Here is an 18,966-nt window from a genome sequence, read left to right as displayed (position 1 = left end):
GCGCGGCAGGTTCCCGACGTCAGGAGGCGGCTCCAGCCGCTGGGCCCGGCCGCTGCCCCAACGCCCCCTTCACCGCGGCCCTGCACCGCCCAACGCGGCTCTGGCGGTGCCCCATGCTGGCCCTCCCTGAGCGGCAGGTGTGGCAGCGCCCGACCGGGTTCGTGGTTCGACACGACCTCGGGAGGCCTTACAGGCAAGCTCCCCGTCGTGGGGCAGGAGATGCTGCTGCTGTTAGGCACTGGAGCTAGCCCCGGCGCCAGCCTCTTCTCCTACTCGCCACTGGGCTTCAGGAAGTAGCTTGACATCCATCTCCACTTATACCCCTCAGGTCCTCTTGCAGGGCAGTACCTAAAGGCAGTCAACAGGACTGAATTACCTCGAGGACCTGGCTTTGGACTAGGAGCCTGAAATAGGTGCTGTGAAAAGATGTGCCATTTTATGGGTTCTATTTACTTGTAGGTAACCAGAAAACCTCTGAAGTGCAGAGAGCAATGACCACTTTTTCCCATCAGGAGAAAGACTGAGTGTTATGGTAATGGATACAACTATTTGCTGATGCAAAAACTTTTTCAAGAGAGCTTTCAGCTCATGCAGAAGTCAGTGGAAATGGAAAGAAGCAGGAGCTTTGCGTTGGCTCTCTTGTTCCAGCTGTCATGGACTGCTAACAAAATACTATAAGAAGCCAGCAAGTTCATATAGATATTTCCCCAGGCCCATACTGCAGCTGGAAAGGTGCCTTTGCATTTGTATGCTGTACATTCAGTGTTGAATAGAATTTCTCAGTCACCTGCAGGAGCTTGCTTTTGTGTCTTCAGTACTGTTATTTAGAATTTTGGCTCAGGATATAGCCTTAATGAAGTCTGATGTCATTTGAAACCAGAGGTCCAGTATGCCACTCACTGGGGACAGTCCATCACTCCGCGGGCTCACTTCTGGACTACAGTCTTACTGGAAAGCTGAGGAACCAAGGACGGTGTATTCAGCAAGCTGCAGCAGACTGTGAGGAGGGAAGGAAAACAGCATTTCTTCTTTTGCCTCCTCTTTCTGAGGAGCAGTAGGACTTTGTTATTATTTAAATAATAGTGTTAATTCCTTCTTTAATAAACATTTGACTTGTTCCTGGCAAATACATCATGCTCCAGGGTGATTTCAAGGTGTCATTATCTTCAAAGGCTTCAAAGCTGGCTGAGGCTGCAGCATCCGTGTTTTATTGGTATCTCCCTGGAGCCGAGCACCACACCCTTGCAGCATGCCATGTCCCTTGGACGCCAGGCAGGAGGAAGGAATGAGCAGCCACCACTTCCGGGGCACTTTGAGGGCTTTTGCATTGTGCCCTGCCATGAAGTAGTAGAAATACTTTTTAAGTAAAAAAGGACTTCACCCTTATTTGCCAGATAGTCCTGTCATTGAGTGATGGTTTATTATTGATTGAACTGACCTATAGCTTAAGTTTTAATAAATAGTATTCATTTACTTACTTTTTTCTGAGCAACACCTAGTTACTGGAGAGGCTGCCCTATAAGCCAATCTGTAGAGCATCTCAATACCGGTGAGAGGAAGTAGGATAATTTACTTCTTTATACAAGCCTGCCATCTAGGCAAATCTTTGTTATGAGTTACTATAAAAAGGTTACTGTTTGCTTTAGTCTTTCCTTAAGCCCGTTTTTACCATTCATTTGTACATGTGTATTTAACTGAGCAGTCACTTGCTATGTATAAAGAAGAACAATCATTCCTGTTCCTACCACATCTTCTGATCCGATTGAAGATGCAGGTTAGGCCAATACTCTGGGCCACGCTGAATGTTGCATTACAGCCTATTTATTTTATTCCAGTGATCTAAAATGAATAAAAATGAGTCTTTCCTTCCTCTCTCTCTCCTCACCCCTCCCAGTATAGTGTGAGAGCATCAGGGGCTACAGTATAGCCTGATGCTACATTGTCATCTTTAAGTCCCAGACAGAGAATATGCCTGTGGGAAACAGAAGCTGTACTTCAATTTTTACTTTTCTTTTCCTATTGGAACAAACCCTTTTGGCAGCAACTGCAACCTTTGGGCTGCTCAAAAACACAGGCTGACCAAGCACACAGTTGCTTTTGAAAATACAATATTATAGAAGTGTCTTAAAATCATCTCTTCTCACTGGGAGAGGGGAAGACCTGGGAAAGGCCTCAAGAAGCTGAGTGCAGCAGCAGCAGCAGCACAATGCTGCTCATGTTAAGTCTGTGACAGAAGGTGCTTATCATGCAAATCACTCTACATTCATCTGCAGCGCTGTCACCTTCAAGTACAAGGGACATGGCCACAGCTGTATTAACCTGCATGACCCAGATGGCAGGAGTTTCACTGTACTGTACATTGTACAAATGCAGAGTAAGGATCAGTCCCTGTCATGAAATACCATATTCCCAGCAAGCAAGGAGATTGAAGGTGAGATGCAGAAGAATAACAGCAGGTCACAGGGGTATAGGAAATCCAGATTTCCTGTATCCAGAACTGTTGTCCCTGCCCATGGCAAGGGGGTTGGAACTAAATGATCCTAAGGTCCTTTCCAACCCTAACTATTCTATGATACTATAAATCAAGTCATCTGCTCTACTGAAATACCTTTTTTCTGACAGCCTGAATCCATAGCCATCACAACTTGGAGCAGAATCGCTTTGGATCCCTGCTTTAAAACAAAAATCCCACCATCCCCAGAGGAGCTGAACTAAATCAAGCTCTTTATGCCAGGCTCTGATGTAAGAGAGGTTTTTGACAGAGTTCCCAAACACGAACTATCTTGCTGCATCTTGCTGCAGAGCAGACTTCTGTTCCAGACTGATCATAGCCTGATCCAGATATCCCTTGCGGCTTCCCCCTGAAAGGCAGTTTTCCCTGTGCATGGACTAAGGGAAAGAAATCTCTTTGGTTATTGCTTACATATTGACATGATGAGTAACTTATAAGTAAAGATGTGCAGGACTGCTAGGTGAGCTCTCCCCAGTTAACCCATCACAGGCTGGCTGAAATCCAATATGCACAGCTGCATGTACATATATTAACAGGCACGTGTGCAGCTCATGAATTCCTGGCTTTGCATCAAAGAGGCTGTAGAAGTAGTCATCAGGCACTGTTCCCCAAGATTATTTCATTTGTTCTTTGCTAATGTACTTTTAGATGCATCGGGAGAGGTTCACAAGTAGGTCGCACAGGATTTCTTAACCCCCTTCTTCACTTGGACAGATTTTGCTCCCTGGTGATGACTTTCTTTCCCAGAAAGCCAAAATTGCAGCCAGGCCAGTTCTTCGGGCCTTGCTGCAGGGAACTGTGCACTCCTGGCTTGTGCCTGCAGTGCTCTCACTTTGGATCAGGATTTCTGCCTTGATTTTTAATGGGAGCAGGAAAGATCTGTGGACTTTTGCAAGGTCTGCAGGTCTGAACATGTGTCCTTTTTACAGCTAATGGGCTTGTTGGCTGCCAACAGAAAGTGCAGGATCAAGCCCTTTCCTATAGAGCCTGAGACCAAACCTTTTCATCACTGGTTCTGGGTATCAGCACAAGCTGGATCATCATAAAATGCCGATAATCCCCCTTTTGGATATTGTTCTTTTTAAATGCTGTTTTGCAAATCTTTCCCTTAACTGTTTGCTTGTTTATTTCTTGTTGGTTGATTGATTTTTAAATGACTAGGTAATTGTCAAGAACATGGGTATTTATCTTAATTTTAGCTAGGCTGATGTAAGAACATCACTGAACCGAGTTTGGACCAGCAAAAGCAATCTGCCCCTCCTCTCTAAGCATCAATCTTTTGCTTTGCCTGATATCTCAGTTGTGCTGTTTGCCAACATTCCCATCTCCTGTAGAGCTGGGAACAGGCCCCAACCCTGCCTAGTCAACTGGAAAACAATAAAACCATTCATGTGCATGGTTATTCACTGGCATAAATGTTTGCAGAGGTACAGTCTGACTGGGACAGGCCCCTGTCATTTGGATGGTTCTAGAAGATGGCTTTTTACAATACTAGTATTTTTAACCCATTTATTAGCTAGCTATAGGGACAGATTAGCTGGAGCAAGGTAGCATTGCTCCAAACAGCTTCAGTTTGGCATCCTTGGTTTGTACCAGCTGGAGAATTTTTCCTGTATTTTTCTTTTTTTACCCACAACATAGTGCTATGCACCAACATGAAATTTAATTTTACTACTGTGGAATTCACTGAAATAAAACCCTGTATGTGTTAACATTTCTGTTCAGAATTTGCAATATGGGCCTTCTCCAATCATCTTCTTTCATTCCTGTGCTATGCCACATAAATTACTTTCTTTTTGTTATGTAGCTGAAATCATAGAGCTGTTTTTAATTTATGATGCTCATAACTCTGGGGGAGCAAGAGGAAATATCAGTGCAATAAAAGAATGGAGCTGGTGTACTGTGAACATTGCCAGAATGTCTCTTCTAGGATTTGTGTGATATAAAATTTTGCTGAAAGAATTAAAGCATATGCTTAACTGATCTAATTTTTGGCATTTTTAATTAGTAAAAGCTCAGCAATGATGATGTCATGGAGTCTGATGAGATTAGGTCAGATGATACATGGTTGTATGGTATGGCATCTTAAATAGGAATCACCTTATGGCAAGTTAAAGCTGTTTCAGTATCACATTTAAAGAAATAGCTTCTTAGGGAAAGTTGGTTGGTTTCATAAGAGAAGCAGCAGGGTTTTGAGGACTCCTGTGTTGGAGAATGGGAACAATGGGCAGCTTCAGATTGTCTCCATTTCAGGGTTTTTTTTCCCTCTTATTCATTCAATTGATTTTTGTGTATGTGCGTATTACATATGAGAAAGGTTGCAAGCCTGTTTAAACAGAAAAATTACTTCACCTGGCCTGGAGAATCCAATGGCAACATGTATGGCCAGAGGGCTGTGCTTTGCCCTCCAAACCATGAGTAAATTGTTTCTCCTGTTCCCCTGTTGTTGTTATTATACTGCTAAGTTAGGAATAATTGGTTGAATACCAGAGGTGCAAGATTTCCTTAAGCAGTTTTGCTCCAGTAACCACCTCTTTTCCTTTCTTTCCCCTAGTACTCTGCTCATACACTTGCACATTTTCAGACCCAGCCCAAGGTTTGTTTTGAGAGTATATTCATTGCAGACTCTGTTCCATGCAGCTGATCCACTGTTAACCTGTGTGAAGGGTCTTCTTGCTCACTGATATATAAACTGCACAAAGCTGCTCCTTGCCTGAGAGACTTATTTAGACAAGACTTAGAGACTTCACAACCAGTGAATGATAATTCATGAAAAAGAAGACACTTCTCTATATTTTGATCACATTAATATGTTTTACTGGAAATGCAAGACTGCTGAAATTTCTTAGCTGGCCTTCTAAATAAGGAAAATAAATAAAGGAGATTTTAGGTTACCACAGACAGTTGCATCGTTAGAGGATTCATTACTATTGTCTCTGTAGCCAAGTGTTTGCTATACTGACTGGTACTAGATCATACTGTTTCAGTTTCACGAAAATGTCAGTTCTGCTTGAAACTATATTTTTGTTTTCTTGCATTCTATTGCTTTATAATTTTTGCCTGCAAGATTAAAAGCTTTGATGAAATATTTAACAGATACATTAAAAAAAATTGCATAGTTTCATTTAACTGAAGGATATATCTACAGTAATATCCAATGTATTGGCAAAGGCCTCACAGGAAGAGAAAATTCATAATTTGCTGGCCTGCAGGGAATAATTTATTAAATCCCCTGGAGATTCACCTGTTTTCTGCCCTGTGAAGTTAAAACTGTATTTCACAGTCTTGACCTTCAGTGATTCTCTTCTTTCACTTGAAAACGGTGAAGAATGTTATGAATATGGATGAAAAGGTCAGCAGTGTCAGGACAAGACAGTCTGCTTCTATAGGGTCAACTGCAGGGGCAACTTTAGTAATTTAGAGCATACAAGCTATCAGTTGGAGATTTATATGCTTGCCAGGCATTTTATAAGAACTCATTAGAGCAATATTTATTTATTTGAGGAAAACAGCTGGATTAGCAGCACCATAGGAGAAGACCAGTATTTTCAAGTTGTAGTAGTGGATTCATTACATGCCAATTCTTAAAAGCTTCAGGATACTTTGGGATGATCTTCTTTAGTCAGCAGGTGCATGAACTCCCATGTGTTCCACATTCATTACATTGTCTTAAAACCCTGCAAAATATGCGTGTTAGCTAACTGCACATACATGCTTGAGGCTGTCCTTCTCACTACAGATTTTAGAAGAGAAAGCTCCATTTGTTCCAGGTAAGTAGAGCAATCCCTATTGAAAAAATCTCTTAGGTACGCTGGGCACAGATCATAGTCATTTCAACACTCCTGGCAAGTCTCATGTGGCAGGGTATTTCCATGCTGATGAAATTAACTCCTGAAAATGAGTTGTGGGTAGGTGAGATAATTGGCTGAGGAAGGCAAAGTGACATCTGAAGAAAAGCCAGAGGTACCACAGTGTTAGTAACCTGCCAATATGAAGCATACTTCCTACACACACAGGCTGCTTTGTTTAAATTGTCCAGAAGAGACTCAGAACACCTCTCACCTCCACTAAGTTTCACTACCTTGCAGTATTTTTTGAGATGAATAAAATTCTGTCCCCTTTCAATACATATACCTATAGGATGGATGCCTGCTGGGAGATAACTGCCTTTGTTAATAATCAGCTTCAGTGTCTGGGGATGAGCTGCATTTTCTGCAGGAAAAGCTTTAGCAAAAACAACTCTGAACTGGCTGCATCTGGCCACTGCAGACAGAAGGACCATGTTGTAGTTCACTGACCAGATCTAATATCAGAGCTTGTAGGAGCTTTCAGAGGAGGGTCCTAGCCATCAACTTTGACTGATACCTCTCCTTTCCCTGGGGCACAGATCTGTGCAGGCTTTCTCTTTTTCGAAGACTTGCTCTCGGAGGCACTAGTTCCAGAGAAAAAAGGAGGCTGATAACACCAGCAAGCAGTATCTCTAGGAAACTGCAGCACCAGTCACTGTTGGTCATACGTGCCCAGCAGCTGAGCACTTAGGGATGAGAAGGGGTTACACTACTAAATCTCACTAAGGAGCTGTAGCCATTCTTTTTATTTCTCGCTGGGACTTGCAGAGTAGGTTCTGCATCACATCATAGGGCAGATGATGTGTTCTTCACAGCACATTACCACCTCACTCATGTCTAGCTTCATTTTGCCTTTGCCACTAGTTGCTACAGGTCAAACATCTTTCGGGATCTTGAAAAAACATCCTAGAGCTTTGTACCGACTCACCATGAGTTAACTTTAAATACAGAAAAGTTAATTTACTTTTAACTTTATCTTAATATTCATTCTCTATGGTTGTTTTCTCCACACTACATTAGATATTTCTGAGTACTTGGGCCTGCATATGCATCAGCTTGAACACCTAGTGGAGAACAGAGGAGCCAGCACAGCAGAGAGGTGCCATGAAGAGGTTCTCCAAATGGTATGGTTGAGACTGGACAGTCAGGAAAAAGAAAGTTTGAAAGAAAATGAAGGAGAGCAAGAAAAAGCTGAGGACTGTAAACCTAGGTGTTGTACAAGACTGAGAGGTAGCAACAGCAAGTGGGATATAAGAGTTGTCCCACTTTGCAGCTATTTTCCCTCCTGTCATCTTTGGTGCCCATGTAGACTGCAAGTGTTTTGAATCAGGGACTGTCTTCAATGTTTTTTTCATACTATTCATTCAGCTTCTCAGCACTCCTCTAATACAAATAATCATTCAACAGAAGCTGGGCAGAAAAAAAGAAACTGAGTGACATCTTTTAGTCAAATGATCGTATTTATAACAAGTCATCTTATTAACATAAGGAGAAGATGAATAGGAAATTCTCCAGTGTGTAGTTTAACTGATCTTATGATCCACTGTCAGCCATAAGCTGATTTCTCAGGACACATCTGGACAAGGAGAGGAGCTGAGGTTAACCTCAAGCACTCTATGGAGAGCTCACTGTTCCTTTTCACAGTGAATTCAGCAAACTTTATGCAAATATCTTTTGCAAGTATTTGAAGGTAGGAAAAAATGTAATACAATACTGTCCTGGTGGCACAAAAGGACTTTTGAAATCTCCAGTTAATACCTGAAAGCATTTTCAACACTGCCTAGTGCATTGGCCAATTATTTGCCAGGTTTCTTTTTTCCATCCTGCAGGATAAAGTCATGCAGAAGTATGGCTTAGGCTTCCTTGCCCCTACAGATCTGCCTTTCCAAATGGAAGTGGGCACAATAGCTTTCAGAAAGGTGACATTTCTGCTTTGAAAAAAAAAAAACCAACCAAAAACCACACACAAACCCACCCAAAATAGCTACCTTTTAAAATATGCTTTTTCTTTTCCCTTAGAGAAAAAAGGGGATGAGAGCAACTGTATCATTCCTAGCGCACCACAGAGCCCCACACACAGTGAATAGGAGGAGAGGCACTGTGCTGGTGCAGCCGGGGTACTCCCACTGCCAGAACCCTCAAGCAGCAGGAGCACAGCCGCCTCCCTGCTGCCCCACTCACAGCAATACGAAGCTTGGGCCCAAGAGAGCCCAGTAAGAGAGAAGTCTACCTGATGCAACACAACCCATGTGAAGCAATGTCGATACCTTCAGAGCCTTAACCACAAGATCAGGTCATAGACCATAGATATTCACAGTGGCAGCAATGATGTCATTGGCCATTGAGCATGTCCTCATGGTGCATTTTCATAACTGTGCTGTTTCTGCACTGTGCCATCAGAGTTAAGTAATTTTCTTCTGTTTCTGAGCTACAGCTGGTTAATTTTTTACATTAGAAGCACTTAAAGCGGATGGTGCATAGAAACCAGCTTTTAAAAACATTATATGAAAGATGCCTGCTGTTGTAAGATAAATTTAAGAACACCATTGACTTAAGAAAAGTACCGTGCTGCCTTTCAGACTAATTTAAAACTTGAGTTGCAGCCATTTTTAGCTTTAACAAAATCGATAAGACCGTCTGCTGTGTTAGCCATTGCCCATTTTAATCTTTGAAGTTGTTTTGGCAGTCAGTAGGAAAAGATCCCAACATCTGGGAGGCTGAGGTCAACCCTGAATATCCCTTAGGATTTCAGTGGGATTTTCATATTGCTGCAGTCTTGAACAATCAGGTCCTAAATCAGTCACAAGTACATTAACTAGAACAGGGCAATAAGCTGGCATTTGGCTCTAGTTTATGTTTGAAATGATGCTCACTTCAAAAGCATTTGCATGACTAGATGGAAACGGTAAATTTGTTGATGATGATGTGAAATGGACTGAGGTGTTCAATAAATATTTTTGTTCTGAATTTGGAAACAAGAATCATGCACTGATGTCATGAGGACAATGCACTTTCCATCCCATTAGTAACCAAGGAGGCTATTAAACAGCATTACTAGAGATAAACAGTATTACCTTAACAGGTCCAGACAACTCACAACTCACAACTGAAACTCATCCTCACAACTGAAATGAATTGTCTCAGGAGATCTCTAACGCACTACCAGTTAATCTTCTATGAAAATGTTTTAGAGGACTGGAGAAATGCTGCATTTTTGGTAAATAATGAAAAAAATATAAAAAAAAATCACTAGGGTAATGTAAGTAATTCTAAGCCAGTCAGCTTAGCAATGCTGGGCAAAGTAATGAAATGCTAGTATAGAAGTCAGCAAATAAAGAATGTCAGTGAAATAATCAATAAGATTTACAGGGAAAAGGTCTTGTGAAAGAAACCTGATTTTCTCTTTACCTTAAATTATTGGTTTGGTTGATAACAGATACTAAAAAGACGTAAGATATTTGCCTTTTGTAGATCACTTGATTGTTTGCAGTACTATCATAAATTACCACAATAACTAATAACACTCAAGTACCAGATAAGTGAATTAAGAACTGACGAACTGGCAAGTCTTAAGTAAAATACAGACTTTGGTGAGGACTCAGCAAGAAACAGAGGGTCCTGATACTGCAGCCAATATCGCCTTGCTGCTTTTTCTAAGGTGAGTGGTTTGTGCACTTTGTGTAAAACTGACTCCAATTAAGAAATGGGGATGTCACGGTTTGCAGGCATGCCAGCTGGAGCTGGTTTTGTACCACTGCCTCCTCTGCAACTGGCTATGAAAATTCATGATCATGTAACTGAGCTGCAGCTGGTCCTTCCACATTCCCAAAGTCCAGAGCATGTGCAGTGTAGCAGGTCAGCCCTGGGCCCTCTCTCCCAGAAGGGAGAGTGGAAGAAGGGACAAGTGATGTTCAGACATAGAAGAAAGTTGATCTGAATGACTCCACTTAGGCACCTGTCCAGAGTCCCACATCCCCCTCTGGCCCTCTCAGATCAGGAGATCACCTGCTGGGTGGAGATGGGCCCTTTCCTCTCATGCACTGCTCCTGAAAGCCTCCCAGTCCTGTGTGCCATGGTCCAGCTTCATGGACATACTGGAGCACAAGAGACTCAGCATTTGGGATTCTGGTTTTCAGTTACCAAAGCAGTCATGCTGGGAGTATTTAGCACAGCTGAGCAGTTTGTGTGTGCTCTGATGGCTTTTGCTAGACAGTGTAAAAGTAAAAAGCCAAGAAGTAAATGTGGAGATTTTAACATACATAAACAGCAAGATGGAACATCCCTGAGAACTTACATGTTAAATTCCTCTTCTGGAGAAAAAGAAGGGCAGGAGAGGTTTTGTAGGAATAGATCTCTCAAAATCTATTTATGTTAGCAGAGGGTCTGACCACGTGCATTTATTCTGCTCTGTGTAATTACTGCTTTTGCCTCCTGGTAATTGTTTTACTATCCATGAAGGATTAAAAAGCCATTAACCTGGAAGAGAAAAAGAAAAAAGCAGGGACATGTGAGAAAGACTTTGAACAACAAATTCATTCACCAGTTAGAAACAAAGGTGCATGTTAAGAAGATTAATTAACAAAAAGTCTGTCTCAAGGCAACTTCTGCTTACTACTAATGGATACCATGAAAAGTCATAAATTCACTGCTCCCAACAAGAGGATTTGCTGACTGCTGTGTGGGACTGCACCTTCCTGTTCCTTTGCAATGGAAATGTAAGGGATGGACAGAAAAGCCCCTCATTCAAGCAAAGGGGTAAACTCCTGCTGACTAAAGCAAGGCAAGTTTTTACACTCTGTGTCCTTGTCTGTCAGGGACACATATCCCCCCTGCTCAGGGAAAGGTTTAAACTGCAGCCTTTGCTATTCGAAGGGAAACTTAAAGCTCTTGACCTAAAATTAGCCCTGCCAGCTGCGTGTCGGGCAGCACACCAGCTTTTTCTTTGCTCTTGATGTGGGGCAGGAATGTCCAGACTACAAAGGTCTCCGATGCCCTGGGGACCTGCTCCCATTGCGGGCAGACACGCACAGGGAGAGCAGGGGGGAGATGGCGTGTGATGAGCAAGAGACCCAAGAGCTCACCATGCTCTGGGAAGCTAGAGCTTCCCTGGGAGTGGCTGTACCCGTCAGGCAAGGGGCCATGTACGCAGCAGTGCCTCTGGCCACAGCTAAAGTAAATTCCTGGAGTAAATGCAAAAATACCCACTACCTTTGGCATGGCCCAGCTGCCAGCTATTCACAGCCCAGGGGCTTCCTGAGGCACGTGTGGTTTCCCTCTGCTAAACAGCCTTCTGCCCAGCCTCTCCCTGAACTCAGGATAACTTTTATCCTTTGCAATATAATATTGCACTAAAGAGATGGAACACTGGCCATGTTTTGCCTTCCTTTACCAGGCTACAGTGGGCTCCCCAGTATCAGTGGAGGCAGAGTGGATTTAGGACACTCATATTCTAAAGGTTCAGTGGATTTGAAGGCTGTTATATATCAGCTTGCACTGAGTTTTCCTTCAGGTCTTCATACAGTCACTATGATTTTTTGGCTCTAAGCACTAGTGATTCACCTGAATTGAGTCATGCACAAGGCAATGCGGCTCTGGAAGGCTTCCCACTGCAATTGCTGTGCTCAGCAAGTCCATGAGGTGAGTACAAAGGATCTTGCAACTGCTAAGCCTTCTAGGGAAAAGGAGAGGCTTAAAAGAAGTTGAGCAGTCACCTGCACTGATCACAACCATAGAGTTTATAAATCAAGTTTAGCTCCTTTGCTGGAGAAAAGCAGCTTCTGGATATCTAAGACTTGAAGGGAGTGGCATAGATAGAAGATTAGGTTTGGGGGCCAGTGCTGCATGTTGGGAAGGTAGGATGGATTTCCACAAAAATGTCAGAAGCCAAGGAGCCAGAGAATAATAGAGGAGTGACTCCAGAGCCCACCCTCCTGCAGCAGGCATAGGGCAAATAACATAGGCTGGAGGGATGGGTAAACCCCGGTTAGAAAGGTGGAAGACAGAGATACCAAGAAGGCAGCAGAAGCAGCACCACTCAATATCTAAGGAGAAAACTGGCAGTCAGTGCTGCAGGTGACATTACTACTTAAAACAGAGAGTTGAAGGAAATACAGCATTCACCAGCACCTGGGGTCCAATGCCCATTTCGACTGGCAGCTAAACTGCTGCTCTTTTCAGTAAGGAGTGATAGAACATAGCAGGGTATTACAAGACTATACAAGAGATTGGATAAATAACTCCAGCAAAACCTCCCCTCACCACTGTTACGCAGCAGCTCTAATATCTTGATCAAGTATTAGGAAGAGGCTTTCTACTCACCAAATGACACATCATTTGGCCCTATCTGTGTCTATTCATGATACACATTTTTTAAATGCTTCTACTATCCATACTGTCGTACTGAAGCCACTGCCAGTTTGAACAGAATGCTACCTGTGTGCTATCAAGGTAGGATTGCAATAGGTTACACAGAGGATACAGGATCAGAGCAGTGCAGGAGGTAAGCAATTGCAAGTCCATGGGTGAATACTCACACACGCACTCCCAATGCACAGAACCACCCCAGCTGCAGATGGGAGGTCGTCAGTCCACAAAACTCGGCAACCTGCAATTCAGGTAGCATCCTGAACAGGCAAAATCCAGAGTGGCCTTAGGTGACATGAACATTTCTGGTTTGATTTTCAAGATCTGTGCTGCTTTAACCTGTTTATCTTCTGTTTAGTTCTCTGACCTGATTAAATCACAAGTCAACCAAAGAAGTAAGCTCAAAATTATGGTGCATGCCCAGCAGTTCTCTTTAAGGTATTATAATAGAATACTTCCAGTTGGAAAGAATCTACAATGATTATCTAGTCCAACTGCAATATTTGCCTATAAAAAGCTATGCATGTTCTCTCCAGAGTCACCTGCCTTGCCCAGTAGATACTCCCAGTACTTCCTTGTAGATTAGGCTTTACTCAGTTAGTTGTAGTTTTATATTCTCTTACTTGCAGTTTCATTACAAGAAGAGTTTATTTTAAAACTTGACATGCCAAGCACATGACTTAGATTGAATTTACTTAAGTTCTTTGATGCCAGTGAAGATGGCTTTCTGGGAAATCCTGCTTTATTGTGGCTTGAAATGGTGTAAAAGTCGACAGGGACCTGAAGCCTGAGGTGTAAGGACTGGGCCATATTCAGTTGCTCTGGGTTCATCCACATGCTCTTTCACTCCTTCATAATCAGAGGATCATGGAAGCCTTTTGAGGAAGAGCTTCACTGTGAGCGTGATTGACCATTGGAATAGAGTGTCCAGAGAGCCTGTGGAGTCTCCTTCCCTGGAGATATTCAAGAGCCATCTACACGCAGTCCTGAGCAGTGTGCTTTAGGTTTTAGCAGGCAATGAGCCTGCTTGAGCAGAGAGGGTGGACTAGTTCACCCCCAGTGGTTCCTTTCAACCTCAACCATTCTGTGATTTAGGTTGGAAAAGACCCTTAAGGTCAGAGCCTGCTCTGAAGACTCAGGCAATGAGAAATGGAAGGCAAGGGAGCATAGGTGGCAACTTGGCCTTCTCCATTTGATTATATGTCAGTGTCTGACTGAGGAAGGTGGGTCAAGTGTGGAAGAGAGGCAGCCATGAAGACCAAGCTCCTGCCACATCTCACTGTATTGGTGAAACACAGCACATTGCTGGAGTTTCTGAAGAGAGTGAGTTGCCAGCATTTCTTTTCCCTTCTAGTCTGTCTTAGAAGTAACTGAAAAGAAACTTGGATTCAATTCTGGGCTTGAGGCAAAGAGAGGATAGAGGGGGTTAACCCAAATGACTATGCCTTAAAACAAATATTACTAAGTGAAAATGGGTTTATGAGAGGAAGTTAGCAATAGCACTGCCAACCTCACCTGTAAAAGGTATTATGTCAACTTGTGGTTTCAGTCCTCTCTGAGATATGTAATAGGCTGCGAACTTGTTCTTTTGTTATTTGATCAGATCAAGAGATACTGATAAATAGGAAATCGTTTGGAGAGTGTCTAAATGAAATAAGGGACTTTAGGACTCCCTCATATAGTGGACTCTCAAAGTTCCTGCTTATGCTGTGATTCCTTCAGCTGTTTCAACACTAATTTCGTACGGTGCAGCACATGAATACCACCACGATTGGCTTTAAATACAAATACATAAATATTTGTATATACTAGTGTGCTTAGTTGAAAGGAAATCTCAACTGTAAAGAACCTTTGAGAATGTGAATTCTCTTTTTTTTTTTTTTTGAAAGCTAAATAAACTTGCTCTAATGCAGCCCACCAGTATAAGGCTGGCTTACCCCTGCCTAGCCATCTTCCCTTCCAAAACTAAATGAAAGAATTATACTGAAAACTGTGCCTGAATGAAGGAGGGAGGTGGGTGAGGAATTATCTCTCATGTTGATGCCAGTACAATTAAAGGGGTAGAAATAGAAACAGAAATTGCTTCTGCACCTGAATGACTGTGTCTGGGATGTGATACAGGGGTAAAACAGGAGCAGGGAATGCCTTAAAATGATCCTCCTTTGAAGGCCATTCTTGCTGTGGGATACACAGATGGTAGTTCCTTTCAGAGCACTCACTCAAAATTGTCTTATTTGGCTTTCTTACTGCTCAGTATTTCATGTTCCTCCCTTGAAAAACAAATCCTCTCAAATGTCAGGTCCTTTTCCCTTCCCCATTTCTCCTTTTTTAGCATGGAGTTCCTTAGGTGTATTATAACGCTTAGCTACCTCCCAGGTTGAGCCTGGTCCTCTGTTAACCTCAGGCAACTACATCACAACACCCCGCATATATGCAGATCAGGCTCTACCTTGAACATCACTTTAGGCTGCTCTTCCTAATGCTCATCCCCACAAGGGCGGCAGAAACTCTGTTACTACTTCATGACCTCAGGCTCACAGCAACTGAATTTTATCCCTTTCTCTTACTCTCTCCGTCTGTGCCCCACTGGGATGTAACAGCTCCCCTGTACTGGCGATGGTTTTCCAGTCTCCTTGAAGAGCTGCTCCAGCAGCTACCCTGAGGTGTTCTTTACTACTCACATTGCCCTGGCCAATTCCTTACCCTTCCAACACTCCTACTAATTTCCATCTTAACACATAGCTTCCCAAATGGCACTTTATCAACTGCTCAGAGACTCAAAGAGAGTAATGTACGGATACAGTAGCTCTTGTCTGGAAGACCAGTTCTCTTATCAAAGAAAGCTAACAGGTTAGGCTGACATGGTTGAGTTTGGGTAAACTCTGTTGCATGTTATCTCATTTTCTATTTGCTTCCACATGGGTAAGTGCCCATCCCTTCAAAGTTTCTTTCAAAGACTTTCATCCCACCAAGGTGAGATTAATCTAATCTGTGGCTGTCCTGGTCTCACCCTTACTCTCTACTTGTTTTAGGTTTGCACACAAATGGAGTGTGTCACTTGTCCTAATATTTGTGCTTCTCCAAATCAGAGGCTGCCTTCCTTTCCTGCAGAGGTTTTCAGCAGTGTTTTGCCTCAGGCTTTTAGCAGACACCAGCAACAACCAAAAAATCCTGCAACCACCCTGATAACAGGATGGTTTCAGTACTTAATGGGGGCCTGCAGAAAAGATGGGGAGGGACTCTTTATCAGGGGATGTAGAGACTGGATAAAGTTTTAAACTGAAAGAGGGTAGATTTAGATTAGATATTAGGCAGAAGTTCTTCCCTGTGAGGGTGGTGAGGCACTGACACAGGTTGCCCAGAGAAGCTGTGGCTGCCCTATCTCTGGCAGTGTTCAAGGCCACGTTGGATGGGGCTTTGAGCAACCTGGTCTAGTGAAAGGAGTTTGTGACAATGGCAGGGGTGTTGGAACTGGATGAGCTTTAAAGTCCCTTCCAACTCAAACCATTCTGTGATTCTATGAACATATGCATACACAGAGCCAGGCTTGCAGTAGACTTTCTGCAAAAGGAGGTGGCAAGTAGAAACTAAGTCTGTGCCGAGACTTTACTGGCAAGGGGTATTTTGCTAGCTGAGGAAAGCCAAAATGCTAACATGCAGTGAGATGCAGAAGAAAGTATGGCATAATTTCTCCTGTCCAGACATTGGGAGGTAATATATCGTCACTGGCCACATGTCCACTTACTTGTAATATTTATAAAGATTCCCATTGTCTTGTAGCCGAGTCTCAGGATAACAGGTTTGTTCCCTTCTGAGGCATGGAAATTAGCCTTTTTTTCCTATTTTACAGAAGAAAAAAGAAGGCATGGGGACAAGATTTGTGTCATGTAATATCATACTAGCATAAATACACATAATAGCTATTTTAAAATTTTTAGCTGCAATCTTCATTATGCACCATTTTTCACAGTGCAGTGAAAATTGCTTACTGTTACCAAAAATATAAAGTAGGTTTCATGGCAAGAGAAAAAAAATCCCACAACCCCAAAGATGGTTTCACTTACCTTTTCTAATTAGCAAAATACTTTTATAGTCAAAGCACACCCCTTACAGACATTACTGTAATCTGTAAGCACAAAATATGCATTTTAATTCATTTTAAGGTGTTTTTCTGCAACAGGTCTTCCATATTCAATATACCCAACCACATCAATGCATTTAACATTATGAAATGGTTGGCTTTCAGTTTTGCTCAGAGTTTTAGAGATGCGAGCTACTCAACCATCCCATAGAAAGCACTGTGGGCTTTTCAGCGCTATTAACACCTCCTGAAACCAGCCTTGAAAGGATGCAAGCACTTACTGCCTGTGTTTGCATTTACTTCCTTAGCTAGCATCTTGTGCTGCTTTTTACCATGAACTTCACGCAAGGCTTTTGATCCTTTGCCCTGATAATACAGTTTTTCGTTAAGGCATCCTGGCAGGGGATGTGTAAGTATTACCTCAAATGCACACTAGAGGATGCTCATGGGTCATCAGTGAGAGACAAATTGCTTCCTTCTACTCAATTTGCAGCGCTTCAAGGCTCAGGAATTGTTTCAAGGTGTATCCAAGGCTTAAACGGTGTTTCAAGGCTTAGAAAGGTAAGACGAAAACGTTCACGTAGGGACAAAAGTGTAATGTAAATGACAAAGTAGTGACAAAAACTACTCCCCCTTTCTTTTGCAATGCTATTACTGCTCAATATATATTTAAAATGTGCAGGCAGGCAAGCAGGGACTTAGACAAACCCAATAGTTTAGGGTTGAGGGCAGACGGTTAAATCACCTATTCATTATACTTTACACAGGACATAATTTTGACAAAGAATATGGAGCAAATATCAGATAGAGGACATTTCTAAATCCTCAAGTGCTGTAGCCATTATGAGAAACAACAAAGAAGGAAAGGAGGCAATTTGGGGCTGCTGTGCATTTCTGCAGTGCTGTGGAGAAGCACACACCCCACTGCAGCACTGATCTCCCACTGGGCAGTAGTTCCCAGGGCTCAGTGAAAATCCATTTCAGGGGCTCTCAGCACTCAGACTGCTGGGTGCAAGCGGGTGCTCCGTCATCCCCACCACTCTTGAGATATAGTGGGGGCATTTCTGGGTCCAAAACATCCTCATACAACAGCCTGGAGCACAGAGGCCAGCAGAAAGTTTGCAGTGCCTTCTCTCCCACTGGTAATCAGGGATCTTCTGCAGAGATTTGTGTTGCACCCAGAGCTTGTTTATATCATCAATAGTGTCTCTCTCTGCTGTGGGTTTATTTTGATACTTTGAAAGACTTTCTCTAAAAGCACCCATTTCAGCAAACAGGATGAAACCCGTTGTGGCACACTGGAACAAATCCCATGTAACAAAACACCTGGATGCAAATTTAGACTGTCAAGTTAGATTTAAACTAATAACAAACAAAAGGATTTAAAATGAAGGGCTTGCAAGTTTCAGGGGGAGTTGGAAAACCCAGGGGGGATTTTTTGGGTGTTTTTTTTAAAAACGGTTCTGGCACTCTCAAAACAAAAGAGAAAGGAAAACCCACTGTAAAAAGCCACATTCATTTCAACATGAGGTGACTAAAGGATGTCGTGTCCGTCATAACCACACTAAAACTCTGGCTCAGGTGGCTCTTCAGGGCCCAATGCCTCTGAGGCTACAGCCAGGAGAAACCTTTCCCAGTAGCAAGGCTTGCTCCAGCCTTCAGCCTTTTCATGAAGAAAAACTTTCTGTGCTTGGCCATGTCTGAAGGGAAGGTAGATTTCAGCCTCTGCCACAGTACAAAGTCACCCATCAGCTGGAGTGATGGAAGAAGCTACCAATGCCTCTGATGCCCACAGACAAAACCATCAAGCCCAGCCCATAGTATGGCCCCACGGAGAAAGGTAATAGAAACTGTACCACTGCTGAAACTTCTCTGGTGGGGAAGTTCGTGCTATTGGGTGAACTAGTAGTAGAGAAACCAATTATAAAAGCAAATTAACAGTGCTACTGGTAGTCGTGACACTCACCTAGGACTACAGGTTGCAATTCAAGACCTTGCTGCAGCCCAGAGAGCATCCTAATCCCTCAAACTGAAGCTGAAACTCCTGCTCTGAACTTCAGACCCCTCGCTCAAATTTGAACCTTTTTCCTCAGAAAATCTTTCATATAAATCTCCAGATACCCTTTCCTCTCCCAAAGATGTGCAAAATTTTTGGCCTAAGC

The 18,966-nt window shown here is 42.9% G+C and overlaps 1 long non-coding RNA gene across 1 annotated transcript; it reads right to left on the bottom strand.

Annotated features, from left to right (window-relative positions):
• Positions 1-6,067: 6,067 nt before the first annotated feature.
• Positions 6,068-12,552, bottom strand: LOC133274810 (uncharacterized). Its single transcript, XR_009745286.1, has 4 exons — positions 11,920-12,552; positions 10,655-10,836; positions 9,435-9,566; positions 6,068-6,189 (listed from the first exon to the last, which is right to left on the bottom strand). It is a non-coding gene; the product is annotated as an uncharacterized LOC133274810 (long non-coding RNA).
• Between the last annotated feature and the right edge of the window lie 6,414 nt (positions 12,553-18,966).

Source organism: Pezoporus flaviventris, unplaced genomic scaffold, assembly GCF_033815535.1.
Source record: "Pezoporus flaviventris isolate CSIRO_AGI_PZ_B2104156 unplaced genomic scaffold, CSIRO_AGI_Pfla_v1 ptg000036l, whole genome shotgun sequence".
Taxonomy (NCBI): domain Eukaryota; kingdom Metazoa; phylum Chordata; class Aves; order Psittaciformes; family Psittacidae; genus Pezoporus; species Pezoporus flaviventris.
The sequence above is the reverse complement of the archived record's forward strand: the minus strand, read 5'-3'. Positions and strand labels throughout refer to the sequence as shown.